This window comes from Microtus oregoni, unplaced genomic scaffold (assembly GCF_018167655.1).
Source record: "Microtus oregoni isolate MIOR12 unplaced genomic scaffold, Mior012 000026F_ref0000081, whole genome shotgun sequence".
Taxonomy (NCBI): Eukaryota; Metazoa; Chordata; class Mammalia; order Rodentia; family Cricetidae; genus Microtus; species Microtus oregoni.
In genome coordinates this window covers 28183-38993 of record NW_024543085.1, presented here as the reverse complement: position 1 = coordinate 38993, position 10811 = coordinate 28183, and positions in this window count along the sequence as shown.

The window sequence follows — 10811 nt, the reverse complement described above, 5'->3', positions numbered from 1 at the left end:
TCCACATGGTTGCACTATACTTTATTTCAAATACTTTTATATCTGCTCCAGCTACTCTATCCTAGTAATACTAGGAACTCTAAAAGAATTCATTTCTGTGATAAAATTATTCCTGTGCTGAGGATAAAAAATAGTAAACAATGCGATTAGATTGATCTGTTTTTATTTCACTATCCTACCACAATTTCTTACACAATTAAATTATCCTCTACATAAAAATTTATATCTGGATTAGGAACATGTACAGATTGTATTAATAATTTTTTTTCCATTTTTTTATTGAGAGAAGGAGAAAAAAAAACAAGTTTCCACTTCCTCCCAGCCTCCCATTTCCCTCCCCGTCCTCCCACCCTTCTCCCCCTCCTCCCACCCTTCTCCCCCTCCCCCCACTCCTCTCCCCCTCCCTCTCCAGTCCAAAGAGCAGTCAGGGTTCCCTGCCCTGTGGTAAGTCCTAGGTCCTCCCCTCTCCGTCCATTTCTAGGAAGGTGAACATCCAAACTGGCTAGGCTCCCACAAAGCCAGCACATTACGTAGGTTCAAAACCCCGTGCCATTGTCCTTGGCTTCTCATCAGCCCTCATTGTTCGCCATGCTCAGAGAGTCCAGTTTTATCCCATGCTTTTTCAGTCACAGTCCAGCTGGCCTTTAAGGGAGCCACCTTAGGGTTGGCAAGAGACTTGAACCTAGAGTGGCTCCCAGATGCCCAAGCCAAGGTCCCCAGTTAGTTCCTTGGGCAGCTGAGGATAGGGAACCTGAAATGACCCTAGCCTATAGCAATACTGACGAATATCTTGCATATCATCATAGAACCTTCATCTGGTGATGGATGGAGATAGAGACAGAGACCCACACTGGAGCACTGGACTGAGTTCCCAAGGACCCAATGAGGATCAGAAGGAGGGAGAACATGAGCAAAGAGGTCGGGACCACGAGGGGTGCACCCACCCACTGAGACAGTGGAGCTGATCTATTGGGAGCTCACCAAGGCCAGCTGTATTAATAATTTTTGTTGTTAATGTGACAGGATATTGACAGAAGAATCTTTAAGAAGCAAAAGATAGTTTTGGCTCATGGTTTCAGAGACCCTTCAGTTCAACACGGCAGGGAAGGCATAGCAGTAGAAGCAACTCTATCTTTGGTGTCTGGAGCATGAGCTTAAATTTTCACCTTCCTTTTTAATTTAACAGAAAATGGGGGGGGGAGTGGGATGTTCTGTATGTTCTTCTGTATATTTTGAATATATGTGAATATATGTTGTTCCCATTGGTTAATAATTAAAGCTCTTTGGCCTATGGCAAAACAGAGTATAGCTAGGCAGGAAATCCAAACAGATAAACAGACAAACTAGGGCGGTGTCAAGAGGAGTGTGAGTCAGCTGCCCAATAAGAGAAACACCATGTAGCTGCCAAAGGAAAAAGATGCCAGAGCATGAGAGCTAATCAATAATGCCTGTCATTGGCCAAACCATTATATTTAATATTTACCTCTCAGTGATTATTAATAAGCAGTTGCGGGACTGATGGGCAGAAAAGACACCTGTCTGGCAGAATCAAACAAGACAGAGAAAACTTACAACTACATTAGGATACATTCTGTAGAGCCTCTGCCAAGGTGATGTGTGACACTGGGAGTATGAACTCTAAGCTGCACATATGTATGTGTGAATGTATATGTATATATACATCACTATATACATATATACAGAGAGAAACAGACAGCTGTATATATTAATATATATAATCTAATCATAGTAACAATCACAATATCAATTAAGATTAAAGACATATCCTGGTTTAATTATTAAGAATGAGAGTCATGGGGCTGGAGAGATGGCTCAGAGGTTAAGAGCACTGGCTGAACTTCCAAACATCCTGAGTTGAATTCCCGGGAACCACGTGGTGGCTCACAACCATCTGTAATGAAATATACTGCCCTCTTCTGGCCTGCAGGGACATATGCAGGCAGACCACTGTATACTTAATAAATAAATAAATCTTTAAAAAAAAAGAATAAGACTCAGGGCAGACAGAATTTCACCTTAGAGCCACCTGGCAGACTTTGGAGGATAAGCACAGCTCTGCCCCCTGTCTCTAGACTTGGGACAGAAAGAATTCCACCCAGGAGCCTGCCCAGCACCTAACACACCAGGTAGTCTGGGCACTTTTATGGTAAGTTCAGAGTGGCAAAATGGGAGTGGGGTGGGGTTCAGAATTTCTTTAGCTCTTTATATATTTTGGAGATTCCTTTGGACATTAGTTTTTTGCATGTTGATATTTATCTAGTTTCATTCCTCTACATGTTGACATACAGTTATGCCAGCACCATTTGTTGAAGATGCTTTCTTTATTTCATTGTATAATTTTAGCTTCTTGGTTAAAAATCAGCTGAACTTCTGTGTGGATTACTATCTGTGTCTTTGATTTGATTCCAGTGGTGAAGTCTGTTTTTATGCCAATACCAAGCTGTTTCCGATACTGTATCTCTGTAATGGAGGTTGATGGATTGTCATGCCTCTGGAACTTACTTTCCTGTACAGGATTATGTTGTCCATCATTGGTTTTTCGATATTGATTATTGCTCTTTAAGCTGACATTAAGAATTTGTTGTTGTTTTGGTATAAATTCCATTTAATCTACAGATTGCTTTTGGACTGATTGCCATATTTATTATGTTTATTCTCTCTATCTAAGAACATGGGGAGATCTTTCCAATTCCTGGTGTATTTTTCAATTTCTCTCACCAAAAACTAAAAGTTAATTTTGTAGCGTGGAGGCCTTAGTGATCTTCTGGGAGCGCTTTTGATCATCATTTTGGGACCACCGTTATAACTGTTAGGTACGGTAAGTCCGACGTAGATAAGCGGCAGTACCTTACTGTGCGCTTCAGTCCCTTTTTAGATAAAAGAGCTGCTCGCAGATACTTTCGTTTTCGGCGCACTTTTAAGACGGATGTAGATAAGCCGCGGGTGCCTGCTTGTCATCATGGGCTCCTCGAAGTCCGTTATCACAGCACTAGAGTCGGTGTTAAAACAAAGAGACATAAAAATTGCCCATCAGATGCTGAAAAACTTCGTAAAAGAGATTGATCATGTGGCTCACTGGTATGTTTGCTCCGGATCGTTGACTCTTGCCTCACGGAACAAACTAGGTAAAGACCTCGATAAAAAACTAATTGAGGGAGCCTTAAGGCAAGGAACAAAGGCCATTTGGAAGTTGGTTAAACACTGTCTGGAGGATGAAGCCTGCAAGGCTATAGTGGCAGAGGGAAGAAACATCCTAGAAGAAGTCCAGGACAGTATGTCAGAAACTGAATGTACTGAGAGGTTGGGCGCGCACAGAAAAAAATTAGCCCTTATTAAGTAAAAAGGCCTCCCTGGTAAGTCTAAGGATGAGGGGATGAATACTTCGGACCCTAATGGTCCACAATGCACCATGATAAAGAAAAGTAAGGAGAATGGTACATTAATCTCTGTTCAAAGTCGAGCATATATTTAAACCTGCTGAAACCAGTTTATGAGAATATGCCATTGCTCTACAAAGTCTTTTGTCTGCAAGGATGTATGTAAAGCGATACCAGCCACAGTAGCAGTATCAACAACAGCAACAAGGTCAGGAATTACATCTCTTACTAATCCTAACATGAACTTTGTTCTTTTCAATATCTTATTGAAGAATTCAACAAAAATATCATCTAGAGAATTTTGATACCAAGCATGACCTTAGTTTATAGGCAGCTAAATTTGTGTATGTTGCTCTAATATCATAAGTGATGATGATAAAACTGAATAGAGGAATTAATGCATGACTACAATTGCTAATCATTAAAACTAATTCCAGTAGGACAATTGATTCTTTTAAAAAAATACATATGGTAGCGGCACTGAAGCAGTAACATTATTACTTCTAAATAAGGTAAATACATAAGTAAAAGTGGATACTGGTTGATGGAGGAAGGTCATTGGCTAATAAAGGCACTGCCCTGGCCCATTTTATTGGTTAGAGGATAGGTGGGAGGAGTAAACAGAACAAAATGCTGGGAGGAAGAGGAAGTGAGGTCAGAGACTCCACAGCTCTGCTCTCCGGAGCAGACTCCTCAGCAGAGACGCCATGCCCTGCTCCCTGGCAGACACACACGATGAAGGTCCGACCCAGGATGGACTTAGGCTAGAATCTTCCCGGTAAGACTGGTGCTATACAGATGATAAGAAATGGGCTAGTCCAGGTGCGAGAGTTAGCCTAGAAGAGGCTAGGTAGAAATGAGCCAAGCAGTGTTTAAAAGAATACAGTGTCCATGTAATTATTTCGGGTAAAGCTAGCTGTGGGGGCGGCCGGGTGTCGGGGATGCAGCCCCGCCACTCCTAATTACTACACTTCACCTGAGCCATCTCTCCAGCCCCTGAAAGCTACAATATTATTCATTAAAAATGTAAGTACTCCCACAATTTTCTTTGGTTAAATGATATTCAAAGTTCCAGTAATAGAAACTGCATGAATTTGTAAAGCTTCTTTAATCTAAAACATGTATTCTACTTTATTCTTTTGGAAATGCAAAAACGATAGTAGAAAAGTTTAGACCTGTGAAAGTCAGACATCGTGGTTGAATTCCATAGACTACCATTTGTTTATAACTAGTTGTTTTTGAAAATATATGCTTTTTGTTAATTCAATGGGAAACATATTTTGAGCTGAAGAGCCTGCAGGATATTGATAAGTATCCAATAATATTTTAAATGGATTGTTTTTTCAAAAAATCCATTTTCTTATGATCATGGGCCAAGTTAAGTTCTATCAGCAAATTTAAAAGGAGATCGGTACTTCCTTCAACAGTACTCTGTCAATCCTAGTAGATCAGCAACATCAGCAACAGCTGCGGAGTAGCTAAAATACAGAACTGCACAATGCAGAAATAAAATAGACTAATATAACTTGTATATATCTGATAATATTTCCTTAACGCATATGGGATAAATATTGATAGAATGCTAGCAGACTGTGGTTCCTGTTACTCCGATGGGAGGTATAAAAAGGTAACGAAAATTAGTAACTTTGTTCCCTTGAGCACTACAGGATTAAAACTCAAGATTAAAGAATACACATTGTTTAAAATACAAATTAACCATTGATAAAAATTAGTGCTAGAGCAGGGCAGTAGTTGCACAACTTTAATCCTATCACTTGGGAGACAGAGGAAGGCGGATCTGTCTGAGTTCAGAGCAAGTTCCAGAACAGATTCCAAAGCTGCATATGAAGTTATTTGTTATGGCATAACAGAAGATTAACTTGAATTATGAAGAGATTTAAGAATTAGATACAAATCAAATACAGCCAATAAGTACTGAAGAAGGAGGTTAGCACTTTATTGAAATAAACCAAATTAAAATAATCTGCAAAAAAAAAAGGAGATCGATGGCAATATAATTCCTGATCCCATTGACAAAGAGGCCAAATATTTGATTTTTTTTATGCATGGTCATTACTTGTGCAGCTGGCACTACTTTCTGTTTTGACACAGTGGCCAGTTATTTTCATTTGCTTTTCTTTGAGAATAGTAAAACTCAAACCATATAGACCAGAAACGGACAGGTACTTTCTCACCCTATCTCATAGTTTTTTCAACATTAGCTTTAATTCTTTACCAAGTAGGTGCCTTCTGGATACCAAAGAATTATAAGGCTTTATTATTTCCACACACATTTCTAAATCAGAAAAATAAACGTGAACCCCATGAGTTTTTATTGAATGATTTAGTGTTGCTAGGTACAGAGAAGATTTGGCTTGTCCCGTAACCCTGTAATGAGGATTACTTATCTGGTTAATATTTTAACACTTCCTAACTTTTACTCTTTATGGTCCCTCTTCCGGTGACACTTATCAACATCTACTGCATTGTAGACCCTTGGTATGGTTGTCTTGTAAATCAGTACACGGGGATGCAGAGTATAAACAACTGCAGAATAAAGATTTCTTTGGCTTTTTATACATACTCAAAAGCACAACCTCAACTCTGAAACCCCTCTGTACTCACGTACATGGTCATGATAAACTCTTGCCTCTCCTTGCCAGAATAATACCTCAATTAATATCAGTAATAAAAATGAAAATAAGTATATAGAAACAAGGCAACAAGTATACAGAAGCAAAGCACTCCTTTGTGACTGGTAGAGTGTGAACACCTGAGCTCAAAAGCCAACTCTTTATCCATGGTATAGATTCTGAGAGAACATTTGAGAAATAGGCAGAGTTTGCTTTCATCTATGCTTGTTTTCTCATGCAACCATTTCCCGACTATGTCTCATCTCTACCACGAGTGGCCTGCACTCCAAGGTAGTTTGGTGCATTCATTATTTTCCTTTTTTTGATTTTTATTTGTGGTAAAAGGAGTATTAACCATAAAGTATGAAAATTTCCCGCATTTGTTTGAAACAAACTGATACATCATCAAAAATAGAAAGGCATAAGAATGATTGCAATAAGCATACCAACAGAGGTATGATTAATACCTTGTGTGAATCCCTTAGGATCTAATTTTCCATATTATCCTGTCAATTTATCATCATAAATGTGTGCAATGGTAGAGGAATCTGAATCAGGAAATGATTAGGAAAAGCAAGTTCTATATCATCATGTAAGTGCTCAATGAGAGATCGAGAAGCAGCATTGCCCAAAAGATAAGTTTGAATAACCTTCTATTCATGTTAAAAATCATGAGCCTTATCAGTAATGCCAAAAGTTGTTGAATTCCAATTACAGGGCAAAGTAATAAGTTCTTGCACAGATAAATATTTCTTTCCCAACCATCCCACAGTTTGCTTAAGTCCATCAATCTCTGTCTGAGGTAGAGCATCTATTTGAGCTTGCTGAGTCCAGTTCTTGATAAACTTTATACTGTTGCCCTACAAAATGCTTTGTTTGCAGGGATGTATGTAAAGCAATACCAGTCACAGAATCATTAGCAGCAACAGCGATAAGGTTAGGAATTACAGCTATTACTAAATCTAACATGCACTTTGTTCTTTTCAATATCTTATTTTGGAATTCTACAACATTATGATCTAGAGAACTTAGAGCCCAAGAATGACCTAGGTTTACCGGCAGCCAAATATGTGTATGTTGCTGTAGTGTCATAAGTGATGAGGATTAAATTTAACAGAGGGATTAATACATGAATATCATAGAAAATCTTTACTACTAATTCCAGTAGTGAAATTGACTCTTCCAGGTAAAAATACATATGTTAGTAAGTAGCACATAGGTAGTAACATTAGTATTACTGAATAAGGTAATTTTATAAGTAGAATGGATACTGCTGTTCCAACAAATGTGCCCTTAAAGAGCTGAACAGGTTTTAAGGCAGCTATCAACTTCTAAATGTGGATCTGTATTGCATTATGGGCTGTGTGGAAGGCAATCAATGCCAGAAAATGGCCTCCTGTTACAGTTTTATTCTTGGCTTGATTCATTCTGGTAACACTAAGCAAATCACAAGTTGTGATATTTCAGAACTATTGTTACTAAGTTAACCATATTTGCCCCAATTGACCCATTTATATTGAAGTATTTTGCCAAATTTGCTCAAAAGTTTTCCAAATAAATGGCTGATATTTTAGACTATAATATGTAAAATCTGGACTTACAGGTTATGATATTTCTTAATTTTCATTGACATTATCCCAGGTATGATTAATGGACTATGCTGAGAGCGTTTTATGACAAGTACAATATGTGCCTATTTTATTATTTAATAGGTTGTTCATATGTATTTTTTCTTTAAGTTTATTTATATCATTGATTACATTAATGCATGTATGACTGTTGTACCATCCCTGCATCTCTGGGATGAAGCTGAATTGAACATGATGGTTTTTAAAATGTATTCCTGGATTCGGTTTGCCATCATTTTATTGAGTAATTTTGAGTTCATGTACATTACTGAGATTAGTTTTTAATTCTCTTCCTCTTTTGAGTCTTTGTGTGTTTTCGCATCAATCTTACTGCATACTCATAAAACGAGTTCTGGCAACGTTCCTTCTGGTTATATTATGTGCACCACTTAGAGGAGTACAGGAAGTTCTGATGGAATTCTACATTAAAACCATTTGGCCCTGGGATATTCTGTTTGCTTTTGATGAGTGCTTCTATTTCCTTTAAGAGTATAAGTCTATTTAAATTGCTCACCTAGGCTTTATTTAATTTAGGTAAATGGTAACTAGCCAGAAAATTGTCCATTTCATTTATGTTTCACAATTATGTTGATTACAGGTTTCTGTTGTATGATCTAAGGATTCTGTGGATTTCCTTAGTGTCTGTTGTCATGTATCCCTTTTCATTTCTGATTGTGTTAGTTTGGATGTTCTCTCTCGTCTTCTTTTATGGTTTGCATAGGGGTTTGTCTATCTTCATTATATAAAGTAACCTGTTTTTTGTCTCATTTATCCGTTGTATTATTTATTTGTTTCTACTTAATTTATTTCAACACTCATTTTGATTATTTTCTGTTTTCTGCTCCTTCTGTCATGTCTTTTTTTTTTGTTCTAGAGCATTCACATGTGTTGTTAAGTCACTAGTGATATATGAGCCGGGAACTTTCCTCTTAGCACTGCTTTCATAGTGTTACATAGGTTTGGGTATAATGTGCCTTCATTTTTGTTGAATTTTAGGAAGTCTTTATTTTACGTTGACCCATGGGTGGTTAAGTAGTTTGATGTTAAACTTCCGTGTTTTTTTTTTGTGGGATTTATGAGAGTGCTGTTGTTGTCGAGTTCTAATTTGAAATTGTGTTTATCTGATAGGACACAGTGTATTCCTCCATTTTTTTCCTGTGTGTTTCCTGAGTTGCACAGTGTGTGGTCAGCTTTATAAAGGTATTCACGAGGTGCTGAGAAGATGGTATATTCTTTCCTGTTTCGGTGTATTATTCTATAGATGTCTCTTAGGCCCATTTCATTCATTACATCTCTTAGTTCTCTTATTTCGCTTATAAATTTTTGTCTGGTTGACCTGTCCATTGTCTGGAGCGGAATGCTGAGATTTCCTATCAGTAGTGTATAGGGTTATATGAGTAATTTTAGTTCTAATAATGTTTCCTTTACATGTGTGAGTGCACTTGTATGGCAATGATTGAGACTTCATCTTGATAGATTGAACTTGTTATTAGTATATAGTGTCCTTCTCCAATTGTTCTGACTTACTTTAGTTTGAAATCTAATGTTAGATATTATGGTAGCCACACCTGATTGTTTCTTGTGTCCTTTTCTATACCCTTTACTCTGAGGTACTGTCTGACTTTGAGGTTGAGGTATGTTTCCTGTATACAATAGATGGTTGATTCTTGTTTTCCTATGTATTCTCTTAGCCTATGTCATTATGTGGATTGAGTTCATGTATAGTAGGAGACATTAATGACTAATACTTGATAATTTCTGATATTTTTCAGTGAGAGTGGTTGTGAGTTTCCCTTCCTAGAGTTTTGCTGATGTGAGTTTATTTGTTGCTTGAGAATTTGTGGGTGAAGTTTTCATTCTTGCGTTGGTGTTTTCTTTCTTTCTTTCTTTATTTTTTTTTATTGAGAAAAGGAGAAAAAAAAACATAAACAAAAAACAAGTTTCCACCTCCTCCCAGCCTCCCATTTCCCTCCCCCTCCTCCCACCCTTCTCCCCCTCCCCCCACTCCTCTCCCCCCTCCCTCTCCAGTCCACAGAGCAGTCCGGGTTCCCTGCCCTGTGGAAAGTCCTAGGTCCTCCCCCCTCCGTCCATATCTAGGAAGGCGAACATCCAAACTGGCTAGGTTCCCACAAAGCCAGCACATTAAGTAGGATCAAAACCCCCTGCCATTGTCCTTGGCGTCTCATCAGCCCTCATTGTTCGCCATGTTCAGAGAGTCCGGTTGTATCCCATGCTTTTTCGGTCACAGTCCAGTTGGCCTTGGTGAGCTCCCAGTAGATCAGCTCCACTGTTTCAGTGGGTGGGTGCACCCCTCGTGGTCCCGACTTCTTTGCTCATGTTCTCCCTCCTTCTGCTCCTCAATAGGTGAACCTAAAGAAGCTAAGTAAGAAGGTGAACCCAAGGAAAAACATATAGTTATCCTCTTGGCTAAGGGAAGTAGACCAAATTGCCGGGGAGAAAATTGGGATCTTGGGGGTGGGGTGGGATGTGGGTAAGGGGAGATGGGGAGAGAAAAGGTAGAAGGGAAGGAGGGGGGACTTGGGGAAACAGAAGGATTGGGATAAAGGAAGGGTGGATAGGGGAGCACGGAACCACAATTCTTAGTTAAGGGAGCCACTTTAGGGTAGGCAAGAGACTTGACCCTAGAGGGGCTCCCAAGTGCCCAAGATGAGGTTCCCAGTTAGTTCCTTGGGCAGCTGAGGATTGGGAACCTGAAATGACCCTATTCTAGAGCAATACTGACGAATATCTTGCATATCATCATAGAACCTTCATCTGGTGATGGATAGAGATAGAGACAGAGACCCACACTGGAGCACTGGTGTTTTCTTTTTATTAAGGCTGGGAATTTTGATACGTATTTTTAAGTATTTTTTTGGTCAGGTGATATTTTGTTTTCACCAATGGTGAAAGGAAGATTGGCTTGTGTTAGTAGTCTGTGTTTGTATTCAAGGTCTCATATTGTTTGTTGCACATTTATCCCAGATCTTTTTGCTTTCATGGTTTCCATTGAGAAGTTGGGAGTAATTCTGATAGGTTTACCTAAATATGTTACTTGGCCTTTTCCTTTTGCATGTCCTGATATTCTTTATTCTGTATGCTTTTGGGTTTGATGTTTTGTGGTGTGACGAGGGGATCTTTTTGATCTACTT